The sequence below is a fragment of the Hyla sarda genome, chromosome 10, assembly GCF_029499605.1.
Source record: "Hyla sarda isolate aHylSar1 chromosome 10, aHylSar1.hap1, whole genome shotgun sequence".
Lineage (NCBI taxonomy): Eukaryota > Metazoa > Chordata > Amphibia > Anura > Hylidae > Hyla > Hyla sarda.
Genome location: NC_079198.1, coordinates 10,508,750 through 10,523,563, shown reverse-complemented (window position 1 = coordinate 10,523,563; position 14,814 = coordinate 10,508,750). Strand labels below are relative to the sequence as shown.

Here is a 14,814-nt window from a genome sequence, read left to right as displayed (position 1 = left end):
TCCCAACCAGAGTGCCTCCAGCTGTTGCAAAACTACAACTCCCAGCAAGCCCGGACAGCCGAAGGCTGTCCGGGCATGCTGGGAGTTGTAGTTTTGCAACAGCTGGAGGCACCCTGGTTGGGAAACACTGGCCTAGGGGGTATACAGCCTGCTGCAGATGGCACCAGATGCATGATGGTACGATTCATAATTCCCACGCCACCACAGCTGGTGGAGAGGTCATGTGACCCACATGCCAGTTCCCGCAGGATAGAGCAGTGACGCAGGTGGCGGATAGCGCCATTCTCTGGAGCTCTGGGCCCCCATTCCATTAGGGGAAGAGGAGACCTCCTGGGGGATTACAGAGTGCGGCTATTCTCCACTGACACAATGTGACGGAGCCATTAATCTCTATCCCCCCCTTTTACAGTTATACCAAGGCATAATTTGTCATAGGACTCTGCAGGGCTAATGGATAGTGCTAACTCAACTGGGTAAGTTTCTCTGCAGTCCTATGTAAAACTACAGGTAACGCACACGATGCTAAAAATGGAAAACGGGGAATAGTTTGGCCATAATGGCTCCAAAGCTATAATAGCGCCATACTGTACGTAAATAATACCACTACTCAGTGACATAATAAGTTACCATACAAGCCCTATATGCCGAAACACATTGAACAAACAATAGTGCCATGCAGTGCCTAAAGGTGGCGCTAGAGACCGGAGAAGAGTTAGTTTGTAGAGTCGACATAATGCTGCTATATAGTAGTACCAGATATCGCGTCAATAAAAATGCCAAACAGTACATACATTATAATGCTATTACGGGACTTGCATAATAATGTCATAAAGTACATGCTAAGTAATGGTATATACTATCTGCACAATAGTGGTATACTGTACATATATAATAGTGCTATATACTACCTACATAATAGTGATATACTGTACATATATAATAGTGCTATATACTACCTACATAATAGTGGTATAATGTACATATATAATAGTGCTATATACTGCCTGCATAATAGTGGTATACTGTACATATATAATAGTGCTATATACTACCTACATAATAGTGGTATACTGTACATATATAATAGTGCTATATACTACCTACATAATAGTGGTATTCTGTACATATATAATAGTGCTATATACTACCTACATAATAGTGGTATACTGTACATATAATAGTGCTATATACTACCTACATAATAGTGGTGTACTGTACATATATAATAGTGCTATATACTACCTACATAATAGTGGTATACTGTACATATATAATAGTGCTATATACTACCTACATAATAGTGGTATACTGTACATATATAATAGTGCTATATACTACCTACATAATAGTGGTATACTGTACATATATAATAGTGCTATATACTACCTACATAATAGTGGTATACTGTACATATATAATAGTGCTATATACTACCTACATAATAGTGGTATACTGTACATATATAATAGTGCTATATACTGCCTACATAATAGTGGTATACTGTACATATATAATAGTGCTATATACTACCTACATAATAGTGGTATACTGTACATATATAATAGTGCTATATACTATCTGCACAATAGTGGTATACTGTACATATATAATAGTGCTATATACTACCTACATAATAGTGGTATACTGTACATATATAATAGTGGTATACTGTACATATATAATAGTGGTATACTGTACATATATAATAGTGCTATATACTACCTACATAATAGTGGTACACTGTACATATATGATAGTGCTATATACTACCTACATAATAGTGGTATACTGTACATATATAATAGTGCTATATACTACCTGCATAATAGTGGTATACTGTACATATACAATAGTGCTATATACTACCTACATAATAGTGGTATACTGTACATATATAATAGTGCTATATACTACCTGCATAATAGTGGTATACTGTACATACATAATAGTGCTATATACTACCTGCATAATAGTGTTATACTGTACATATATAATAGTGCTATATACTACCTGCATAATAGTGGTATACTGTACATATATAATAGTGCTATATACTACCTACATAATAGTGGTATAATGTACATATATAATAGTGCTATATACTGCCTGCATAATAGTGGTATACTGTACATATATAATAGTGCTATATACTACCTGCATAATAGTGGTATACCGTACATATATAATAGTGCTATATACTGCCTGCATAATAGTGGCATACTGTACATATATAATAGTGCTATATACTGCCTGCATAACAGTGGTATACTGTACATATATAATAGTGCTATATACTACCTGCATAATAGTGATATACTGTACATATATAATAGTGCTATATACTACCTGCATAATAGTGGTATACTGTACGTATATAATAGTGCTATATACTACCTACATAATAGTGGTATACTGTACATATATAATAGTGCTATATACTACCTACATAATAGTGGTATACTGTACATATATAATAGTGCTATATACTACCTACATAATAGTGGTATACTGTACATATATAATAGTGCTATATACTACCTGCATAATAATGGTATACTGTATGTATATAATAGTGCTATATACTACCGGAATAATAGTGGTATACTGTACATATATAATAGTGCTATATACTACCGGAATAATAGTGGCATACTGTACATATATATTAGTGCTATATACTACCGGAATAATAGTGGCATACTGTACATATATAATAGTGCTATATACTACCTGCATAATAGTGGCATACTGTACATACATAATAGTGCTATAGAGTACATACATAGTAACGCTATAGAGTACATACATAATAGTGCTATAATGTACATACATAGTAGCGCTATAGAGTACATACATAATAATGCTATAGAGTACATACATAATAGAGCTATAGAGTACATACATAATAGAGCTATAGAGTACATACATAATAGTGCTATAGAGTACATACATAATAGAGCTATAGAGTACATACATAATAGTGCTATAGAGTACATACATAATAGTGCTATAGAGTACATACATAATAGTGCTATAGAGTACATACATAATAGTGCTATAGAGTACATACATAATAGAGCTATAGAGTACATACATAATAGTGCTATAGAGTACATACATAATAGTGCTATAGAGTACATACATAATAGAGCTATAGAGTACATACATAATAGTGCTATAGAGTACATACATAATAGTGCTATAGAGTACATACATAAAAGTGCTATAGAGTACATACATAATAGTGCTATAGAGTACATACATAGTAACGCTATAGAGTACATACATAATAGTGCTATAGAGTACATACATAATAGTGCTATAGAGTACATACATAAAAGTGCTATAGAGTACATACATAATAGTGCTATAGAGTACATACATAGTAACGCTATAGAGTACATACATAATAGTGCTATAGAGTACATACATAATAGTGCTATAGAGTACATACATAAAAGTGCTATAGAGTACATACATAATAGTGCTATAGAGTACATACATAGTAACGCTATAGAGTACATACATAATAGTGCTATAGAGTACATACATAAAAGTGCCATGCAGTCAACATGTAATAGCGTAATCCATAAAAGTGCTTATATTACATTTCCATAAAGTACCTAAAGATATCACCATACGGCCTTTACATAGTGCAGCGCCATATAGTAAGCAAATAACAGTCCATAAATGCCCAAGTAATAGGGATATACAGTACAGTGTGAAAATAATACCGTCATATAGTTTCCTTAAAAAAGACCTTAAGAGTTAAGTAAGGCTGATGGGGATGCTTTATGTGTGTTTCTACAGGTAGTACTCAACGGGGGGGGCTCAACGGTTGCAAAACTACAACTCCCAGCATGCCCGGACAGCCGAAGGCTGTCCGGGCATGCTGGGAGTTGTAGTTTTGCATCAGCTGGAGGCGCCCTGTTTAGAAAGCACTGATATGTCAGCGCAATATATATCAATGACATATACAGTATAATGACAAACTCAGCTCTGCTACATCCATATGGCTATTTATTAATTTTTTTTCTCTTTTTTGGGATACAGACATCAATCACTCCCTCAATGTATGAAGTTGACACCCCTATATATATCCCGCAGACCCCCCCCCCCCCCCCCCCTCATGTTCTGTCTTTGGCGCATCAGGCACAACTACCTGTGAATCTGCTCCCATTCGGCGCGGTAACCTCATTTGGAATCACACACCGTGGGGATATATTGCCGCACTGATGTGTTCCTCATGGGAAGGCAAGTGCGAAAAAAAATAAAAAATTTTCTTTTTTTTTGCCGAAAAATCCTCGGTGACATTTTCGGCATCTCACAAGAACCTTTCATCTTTATGAACAAATAGAACTTTTCTTTACAGTGCGAAAAAAAGGTCTGAGACGCTGTTAACTTCCCTGAAAGGAAGAGTTTTTTTTATTTTTTATTTATTTATTTTTTTTCTCTCTCTAACTAAAAGTAAGTAGCAGGATATTGAGAAGAAGAGGGGGAGAGGAAAGCCAGTAAGGGGCCAAGGGGATATTAGAAGAGGGGGGGGGGGGGGAGACCTAACAGAGCTGAATGCGTAATTCGGTAGTATCACTATGTAACTTTATTTTTGTTATAACATTTTTCTTTTTTCAATCTTAGAATGCAGTTTTTTTTTCTTTTTTTTTCTGTAAATGTGGTTTCTCTGCACCATGTAACGATTGCTGTATATATCGCTTTAAGACTTTTATGTTTGGTTTGTTTTTTTAATAACATTTTTTATACTATATATATATATATATATATATATATATATATATATATATATATATATATATATATATCAATTTAAAGGGGTATTCCAGGAAAAAAACATTTTGTAAATTACTTCTATTAAAAAATCTTAATCCTTCCAGTACTTATTAGCTGCTGAATGCTACAGAGGAAATTCCTTTCTTTTTGGAACACTGATGACATCACGAGCACAGTGCTCTCTGCTGACATCTCTGTCCATTTTAGCAACAATGCATAGCAGATGTATGCTAAGGGCAGCATGGTGGCTCAGTGGTTAGCACTGCTGCCTTGCAGTGCTGGGGATTTGGGTTCAAATCCCACTAAGGACAACAATAAATAAAGTGTTGTTATTATTATTATGACCTCACGAGCACAGTTGTCTCTGCTGACGTTATTATAATAATAATAATAACGTCAGCAGAGAGCACTGTGCTCGTGAGCATTCCAAAAAGAAAAGAATTTCCTCTGTAGTATTCAGCAGCTAATAAGTACAGGAAGGATTAAGATTTTTTAATAGAAGTAATTTACAAATATGTTTGACTTTCTGCCACCAGTTGATTTAAAAGAAAAAAGGTTTTCACCGGAGTACCCCTTTAATCCTTTCAGTACTTATGAGCTTCTGAAGGTAAGGTTGTTCTTTTCTGTCTAAGTGCTCTCTGATGACACGTGTTTCTGGAACCGCCCAGTTTAGAAGAGGTTTGCTATGGGGATTTTCTTCTAAACTGGGCGTTTCCCAAGACACGTGTCATTAGAGAGCACTTAGACAGAAAAGAACAACCTTAAGAAGGGGTTATCCAGGAAAAAACTTTTTTTTATATATATATATATATATCAACTGGCTCCAGAAAGTTAAACAGATTTGTAAATTACTTCTATTAAAAAACCTTAATCCTTTCCGTACTTATGAGCTTCTGAAGTTGAGTTGTTCTTTTCTGTCTAAGTGCTCTCTGATAACACGTGTCTCGGGAAACGCCCAGTTTAGAAGAGGTTTGCTATGGGGATTTTCTTCTAAACTGGGCATTTCCCGAGACACGTGTCATCAGAGAGCACTTAGACGGAAAAGAACAACCTTAAAGGGGTTATCCAGGAAAAAACTTTTTTTTATATATCAACTGGCTCCAGAAAGTTAACCAGATTTGTAAATTACTTCTATTTAAAAAACCTTAATCCTTTCAGTACGTATGAGCTTCTGAAGTTGAGTTGTTCTTTTCTGTCTAAGTGCTCTCTGATGACACGTGTCTCGGGAACCGTCCACTTTAGAAGAAAATCCCCATAGGCAATCCTCTTCTAAACTGGGCGGTTCCCGAGACACGTGTCACTAGAGAGCACTAAGACAGAAAAGAACAACTCAACTTCAGAAGCTCATAAGTACTGAAAGGATTAAGATTTTTTTAATAGAAGCAATTTACAAATCTGTTTAACTTTCTGGAGCCAGTTGATATATAAAAAAAAAGTTTTTTTCTGGATAACCCCTTTAAGAATAGCTCTTTTATGTTGTGGTTTTTAATGTGGTTTTATACTGTCTAAATTTCTTTGCACTATATTATACCATGTAATGCTCCTTTTTAGCTGAAGTCTAGTGGACTGGCCTGGAGTAGCTGGGCAGCAGTAATGGTAATTTTCCCAGCTGCTGGTTCTTAGGGGGCGGTGCCAGCATTAGTGCCAGCCCCTGCGAAGACCAGTAGAGATGAGCGAACTTACAGTAAATTTGATTCGTCACGAACTTCTCGGCTCGGCAGTTGATAACTTATCCTGCATAAATTAGTTCAGCTTTCCGGTGCTCCGGTGGGCTGGAAAAGGTGGATACAGTCCTAGGAAAGAGTCTCCTAGGACTGTATCCACCTTTTCCAGCCCACCGGAGCACCTGAAAGCTGAACTAATTTATGCAGCAAAAGTCATCAACTGCCGAGCCGAGAAGTTCGTGATGAATCGAATTTACTGTAAGTTCGCTCATCTCTAAAGACCAGTACTGACTTACTGTATTCTGTACCCCAATGTTGGTAGAAGGAGGTGGGAGGGGAATGGTGAAGAACTTGTTGTTGGCCTGGTAGACCTAGGCTTGATCATTGTTGGGACAGGGCAGTGTTTTCCAAACTGTGTGTCTCCAGCTGTTGCAAAACTACAACTCCCAGCATGCCCGGACAGCCTTTGGCTGTCCGGGCATGCTGGGAGTTGTAGTTTTGCAACAGAACCAACTCTGCTACATCTGCAGAATAAAAGATAAGCAGAAGATGGCTATTAGGAGGCAATACAGGAAGGACCTGGAGCAGAGGAGATAATGGACAACAGAAGAGAACACTTGCGAGAACATAATGGAGGTGATAGGGCAGATTATTATGCTCCAATTCCCTTCTCTCCCCCTATCAGCGGTTAATAGTTCTATTCACACGTATGGGATATCAGTTTCAGGAGAAAGACGGTCGACAATACACATGGCCACTACTGTGTTGGTAACAGAGACAGTCACCAAGCTTTCCCAGGCTCCTGAAAGAGAGATCAGTATACAGTGATATGGCCTGCACTGCTCTATATAGGAAAGCTGGGTGGTGATCCTGTTGGTACCAGATATAATCAAGTTTTTTTCTCTATGGTATGGGTGGGATTCCCCTTCGTACAAATGCTTTACCAGTGCCTCCAGTTGGTGCAAAACTACAACTCCCAGCATACGCGGACAGCTTTTGACCCGACAGAGATAGCAGCAGCAGTATATACATAGAACTGGGAGGGGAGATGTATAATTACACTATATATATATATATATAGTAATTATACATCTCCCCTCCCAGTTCTATGTGTATACTGCTTCTGCTATCTCTATGGGCTCAGTATATGTAGTAGTTACACCCCTCCCCTCCAACTCTATCTGTATACTGCTGCTATCTCTATAGGCTCAGTGTATATAGTAGTTACACCCCTCCCCTCCAGTTGTATCTGTATACTGCTGCTGCTATCTCTACGAGATCAGGATATACTAGTTATGCACCTCCCCTCCAGCTCTATCTGTATACTGCTGCTATCTCTATGGTATTAGGATATATAGTAGTTATACACCTCTCCTCCAGCTCTATCTGTATACTGCTGCTGCTATCTCTAAGGGATCGTGATATATAGTAGTTATACACCTCCCCTCCTAGCTCTATCTGTATACTGCTGCTGTTATCTCTAAGGGATTGTGATATATAGTAGTTATACACCTCCCCTCTTAGCTCTATCTGTATGCTAATGCTATCTCTATGGGATCAGGATATTTAGTAGATATACATCTTCCTTCTAGCTCTATCTGTATATTGCTGCTGCTGCTGCTATCTCCATGGGATTGGAATATAAAGTAGTTATACACCTTCCCTCCAGCTCTATCTGTATACTGCTGCTCCTATCTGTATACTGCTGCTGCTATCTCTGTGGGATCATGAAAAAAAATATATATGTGATCCATATGATATCATGATCCCACAGAGATAGGAGCAGCAGTATACAGATAGAGCTGGAGGGAAGGTGTATAACTACTATATATCCTGATCCCATAGAGATAGCAGCAGTATACAGATAGAGCTGGAGGGAAGGTGTATAACTACTATATATCCTGATCCCATAGAGATAGCAGCAGTATACAGATAGAGCTGTAGGGGAGGAGTATAACTACTATTTATATTGAACCCATAGAGATAGCACCACTATTCAGATCTGAATGGGGAGGGGAGGGATCCTTTATTTCACAGGAAGTCAGCTGACCCAGGACTGAACAGGGTGCCTCCATCTCTTGCAAAACTACAGTGGCTGTCCAGGCATGCTGGGAGTTGTAATTTTGCAACAACTGGAGGCACCCTGGTTGGGAAACACTCCCCTATTGGTATTCACTCAACTTTCCCAGAACCCAATATAATGAAGGCATTTCTAAATACTGTGTGTGCTTCTCTATGGGCGGGATTCCCCTTAAATAAACGCTATATGATACACTCAGATTTACATGGAAATAATTTTGGCTGCATCGCGCCCCCACGTCATATAAGGGAAAGAAAAAAAATAATAAAAATGATGTGATATTAAGTATAATTTACAGAACAAGGTTAACAAAGCGCGGTGGGAATTTACCATTAATCATAAAGGTGATGAAGCTGATGAATATCTGGACGGATTTGCGGTTTAATCTGTGATACATATATAATTACATTTGATGGTGGTTACTGTACGGGCAACACTTCCCTCTGACGATCAGGGACAGTGCACCATGTGGCGCCTTTATTAATCCTCCTGTGAACCTAAGGGGTTTTCTCATCTGAAATAGAAAGTGATCAGAAAGATTCTTCTGTTTTATGTACACAGCTCCGATGCAGATCTATGTATTTCCATGGTAACGGGCAAAAAACAAATCCTGCATCACCACCTAGTAGATAAGGAAAATTGTTTACGTCAGTATTAGTTGTGTATTATATTCTGGTATTAGTTGTGTATTATATGTTGGTATTATTTGTGTATTATATTCTGGTATTAGTTGTGTATTATATTCTGGTATTAGTTGTGTATTATATTCTGGTATTAGTTGTGTATTATATTCTGGTATTAGTTGTGTATTATATTCTGGTATTAGTTGTGTATTATATTCTGGTATTAGTTGTGTATTATAGGTTGGTATTAGTTGTGTATTATAGGTTGGTATTAGTTGTGTATTATATGTTGGTATTAGTTGTGTATTATATTCTGGTATTAGTTGTGTATTATATGTTGGTATTATTTGTGTATTATATTCTGGTATTAGTTGTGTATTATATTCTGGTATTAGTTGTGTATTATATTCTGGTATTAGTTGTGTATTATATTCTGGTATTAGTTGTGTATTATATTCTGGTATTAGTTGTGTATTATATTCTGGTATTAGTTGTGTATTATAGGTTGGTATTAGTTGTGTATTATTGGTTGGTATTAGTTGTGTATTATATGTTGGTATTATTTGTGTATTATATGTTGGTATTAGTTGTGTATTATATGTTGGTATTAGTTGTATATTATATGTTGGTATTAGTTGTGTATTATATTCTGGTATTAGTTGTGTATTATAGGTTGGTATTAGTTGTGTATTATATGTTGGTATTAGTTGTATATTATATGTTGGTATTAGTTGTGTATTATATTCTGGTATTAGTTGTGTATTATATTCTGGTATTAGTTGTGTATTATAGGTTGGTATTAGTTGTGTATTATATGTTGGTATAAGTTGTGTATTATATGTTGGTATTAGTTGTGTATTATATGTTGGTATTAGTTGTGTATTATAGTTTAGCTCTGTATGGTGTTATTAGTAGGGGTATTAGTTAAGTGTTGTATAGTAGTTCTAGTTGAGCACTGTATGGTGTTATTTGTCGAGCTCTAAATGGTAGTATTATTGAGGCACTATATTGTAGCATTAAGTGATTACTCTGTGGTGGTATTAATTGGGGTTAGCATAATAGCAAGAGATGTATACTTTATAGTGGTGTAAGTTGAGCTCTGTATGGTAGTATTGGCTGAACCTTTTACTGTGGTGTACGTTGACCACTATATGTAAGTATTAGCTGAGCTCTGTATGGTATAAGTATTGCACTTTATAATTGTGTTTGTTCAGCTTTGTACAGTAGTCTAAGTGGAGCATCATATGGTAGTATTAGTTGAGCTCTATATAGTAGTATTCATTGATCTATGTATAGTAGTATTAGTTGAGAACTGTATTAGATTAGCACTATATAGTAGTATTAGTTCAGCACTATATGGTGGTATTTGTTCAGCACTATATGGTGGTATTAGTTTAGCACTATATGGCGGTATTAGTAGAGCTCTATATAGAAATATTAGTTTTGCACTATATGGTGGTATTAGTTCAGCACTATATGGTGGTATTAGTTCAGCACTATATAGCGGTATTAGTAGAGCTCTATATAGAAATATTAGTTTTGCACTATATGGTGGTATTAGTTCAGCACTATATGATGGTATTAGTTCAGCACTATATGGCAGTATTAGTAGAGCTCTATATAGAAATATTAGTTTTGCACTATATGGTGTTGTACTAGTTGAGCTTCGTACAGTAGTATTAGTTCAGCACTATATGGTGGTGTAAGTTGAGCTCTGTACAGTATTATAAGTTCATCACTATCTGGAGGTATTAGTTGAGCTTTGTATGGAAGGATTAGTTCAGCACTATATGAGGGTATTAGTTAACCTACATATAATAGTATTGTTTTAGCACTATATGGGGATGTCAGCTGAGCTCTGTAAAGTTGTATTAGTTCAGTGCTATATGGCGGTATTAGATTACCTAAATGTAATAGTATTGGTTTAGCACCATATGGGAATGTCAGCTGAGCTCTGTAAAGTAGTATTAGTTCAGTGCTATATGGTGATATTAGTTAAGCACTATATGGCGGTATTAGTTGAGTTCTAGATGAAAATATTATTTATACACTTTATGATGGCAATAGTTGGCCCAGCAGCACCCCAGAAAATGACATCCCTGTTGTTCCGCGCCCCCGGATTGTCTTTTGTTCTGTGAATGAACGACGTAGCGGCACGTATCCACCGCCGCACATACGCAGTAATGAATGGGAATTGCATGCAGCTCGGTGAGTAAGAGAAGTTTAACGGTGTCATTGTACTATGGAGTAATAACTGATAATTGTCTGTCTCACTGTGCCATTTCTACTACATAAAGAACAATAACCGAGAATTATACCCAGCTCATTGAGCGAGGGAAGCAGTACTGTGCGGTATTCACTATAGAGCCGTATCCAGCGCGCTGTAGGAGAAGACTCGCTATATCCAGAACAATTCCAGTAACATCACGGCAGTTCTGAATACAGAATTTGGCGATGTGCAAAGCCCACACACTGAATGAGAGAAGTTGTACTGTGCGTTTGACCTTCCTACTGCCAAATAGTGTAGAGGTGGGTGTACACTGTGCGGCTGGGTACTATAACTATATTAGATGACCTACATATAATAGTATTGGTTTAGCACTATATGGGGATGTCAGCTGAGCTCTGTATGGTAGTATTAGTTCAGCACTATATGGGGGTATAAGTTGAGCTCTGTACGGTATTATAAGTTCATCACTATATGGGGGGCATTAGTTGAGCTCTGTATGGATGGATTAGTTCAGTGCTATATCGCGGTATTAGTTGACCTACATATTGGTTAGCACTATATGGGGATATCAGTTGAGCTCTGTATGGTAGAATTAGTTCAGCACTATATGGGGGTCTTAGTTGAGCTATGTATAGTAGTATTAGTTCAGCGCTTTATGGCGGTATTAGTTAACCTACCTATAATAGTATTGGTTTAGCACAATATGGGGATGTCGGCTGAGCTCTGTATTGTAGTATTAGTTTAGCGCTATATGGCGGTATTAGTTGATCTACATATAATAGTATTGGTTTAGCACTATATGGGGATGTCAGTTAACCTCTGTATGGTAGTATTAGTTCAGCACTCTATGGTGGTGTAAGTTGAGCTCTATACGATATTATAAGTTCATCACTATAAGGGGTATTAGTTGAGCTCTGTATGGAAGGATTAGTTCAGCACTATATGGGGGTATAAGTTGAGCTCTGTATAGTAGTATTAGTTCAGCGCTTTATGGCGGTATTAGTTAACCTACATATAATAGCATTGGTTTAGCACAATATGGGGATGTCGGCTGAGCTCTGTATGGTATAATTAGTTCAGCACTATATGGGGGTATAAGTTGAGCTCTGTATAGTAGTATTAGTTCAGCGCTTTATGGCGGTATTAGTTAACCTACATATAATAGCATTGGTTTAGCACAATATGGGGATGTCGGCTGAGCTCTGTGAAGTAGTAATACTTAATACTTATCAGCGCTATAAGCCGGTATTAGTTGACCTACGTATTGTCGTATTAGTTGAGCACTATATGGTGGTATTAGTTCAGAACTATATGGCGGTATTAGTTGACCTACAAATAATAGTATTGATTTAGCACTATATGGGGATGTCAGTTGAGCTCTGTATGGTAGAATTGGTTCAGCGCTATATAGGGGTATCAGTTGAGCTCTGTATAGTAGTATTAGTTCAGCGCTATATGGAGGTATTAGTATACCTACATATAATAGTATTGGTTTAGCACTATATGGGGATGTCAGTTGAGCTCTGTATAAATGTATACTATGTATAAGTAGTATTAGCTCAGCGCTATAAGGTGGTATTAGTTGACCTACTTATGGTCGTATTGGTTGAGCACTATATGGTGGTATTAGTTCAGAACTATATGACGGTACTAGTTGAGTTCTGGATGATAATATCTGTATGTAACGTCACTGCAGTTCTGAATACAGAATTTGGCGCTGAGCAAAGCCCACACACTGAATGAGAGAAGTTGTACTGTGCGTTTGACCTTCCTACTGCCAAATAGTGTAGAGATAGGTGCACACTGTGCGGCTGGGTACCATAGCTCCCGTAAAAAAACTACAATTCCCAGCATGCCCGGACAGCCTTCGGCTGTCCGGGCATGCTGTGGATTGTAGTTTTTTACGGGCATGCTGGGAGTTGTAGTGTTTTGCAACAGCTGTGGAGGAAACACTGCTGTAGAGACTGGGAAAATGACTGCAACTAAATCTAAGATACCCGTCAGCCAAATCTTCATTTTCTCCCATTTTTACCCCCATACACATGTATGCTCGGATCACTCGAGCATGCACGTATTTTGAATTTAACAAGCAGAATTTTTTTTTTACCCCCATTCAAGTGTATGCTCGTCTCAGGTGAGCATGCGCGTGTTTTGAAGGCTGCTAGGCACAGACAGAAAAATTCCTTAAACCGTATTGAAGGGCAGCGGTGCAGTTCTGAATACAGAATTTGGCACAGTACAAACCCCACACTGAGTAAGAGAAGTTGTACTGTGCTTTTGACCTTCCTATCTATAACCGCCATATGGTGCACTTGTCTCTTTCTACATTTTTTTAAATTTATGGAACAGAGAGAATTTGTACTGTGCGTTTGACTTTCCTGTCCATAACCGCCATATAGTGCACTTATCTTTTTCTGCATTTATGGAACAGTGCCCACATATTGGGTATCAATAGCAGAGTACCAGCCATGATGGACAAGTGTTCTGGTGATGCAGAGGCCTTATATAGGACACATGGGGGCTGGGGGGGGGGGGGGGCAGGGGGGTATTGGTGGGGCGACTGACTCACCCGAACAAATAATTAGTTAGAATGTGCAATAAAGATACCCGGGGCGAGGGACAACAACTTCATGAGAGCCTGGCATCCGAGCCTCTCCAGTCTCTATGGCAATCACCCTCCGCAACAACGGGTACAGCTCCATCACTGAGCCCACGCACGCGTTCTGCATTGCACTAATTGGCGGTAATAATATTTACTGGCGCTATTGTTTACGAGAAGGTAATGAGAAATGAAACCAACCTCGCATTTATTGTTCTGTAAAAAGCAAAAAAAATAAAGAAATTAAAAGAAATAGATCCCGGAATTTACCGGATAAATCAATTAATTCACATTAAAAGGCAATTAGAGGCGTTCGTCTGCTCCAGCTTGGCACGGTAGAGAGAGGCGTGCGCTGTGTGGCGGAGTACCATAGCTCCTGGTAAAGGGCCCTGATAAAAAAAAAAAGAAAGAAAAAAACTACAAGTCCCAGCATGTTGTAGTTGTAGTTCTGCAACAGCTGGAGGCACCCTGGTTGCGAAACACTGCTGTGACAGAGACTAAAGCTAAGATGGATGTCATTTTCTCCCATTTTCCCTCCACACACAAGCATGCTCAACTCAAACAAGCATGCGCGTGTCTTAAATTTGGCAAGATGAGTAAACTGCTGCATCTCACCTCCCCAAGCAACATGGGCGACCCTTTTCCCCTCCAACATCTTTTATGGGGGCACAATTGGGAGGCCACCATACCTATATGACCCATACCTGCCAAAACTGTGATCACCGTAGAGACTAGAAAATTGAACGCCTTAGATCAGCTAAGATAGCTGTCATTTTTTTCCTCCATTCCCCCCCCCCCATACACGTGCATGCTCAGCTCAAGCGAGCATG

At 38.0% G+C, this 14,814-nt stretch overlaps 1 protein-coding gene across 2 annotated transcripts in view; it reads left to right on the top strand.

Annotated features, from left to right (window-relative positions):
• IGLON5 (IgLON family member 5) overlaps positions 1 to 14,814 on the top strand; it is a 464,875-nt gene that overhangs the window by 274,308 nt on the left and 175,753 nt on the right. The window lies entirely within an intron of this gene.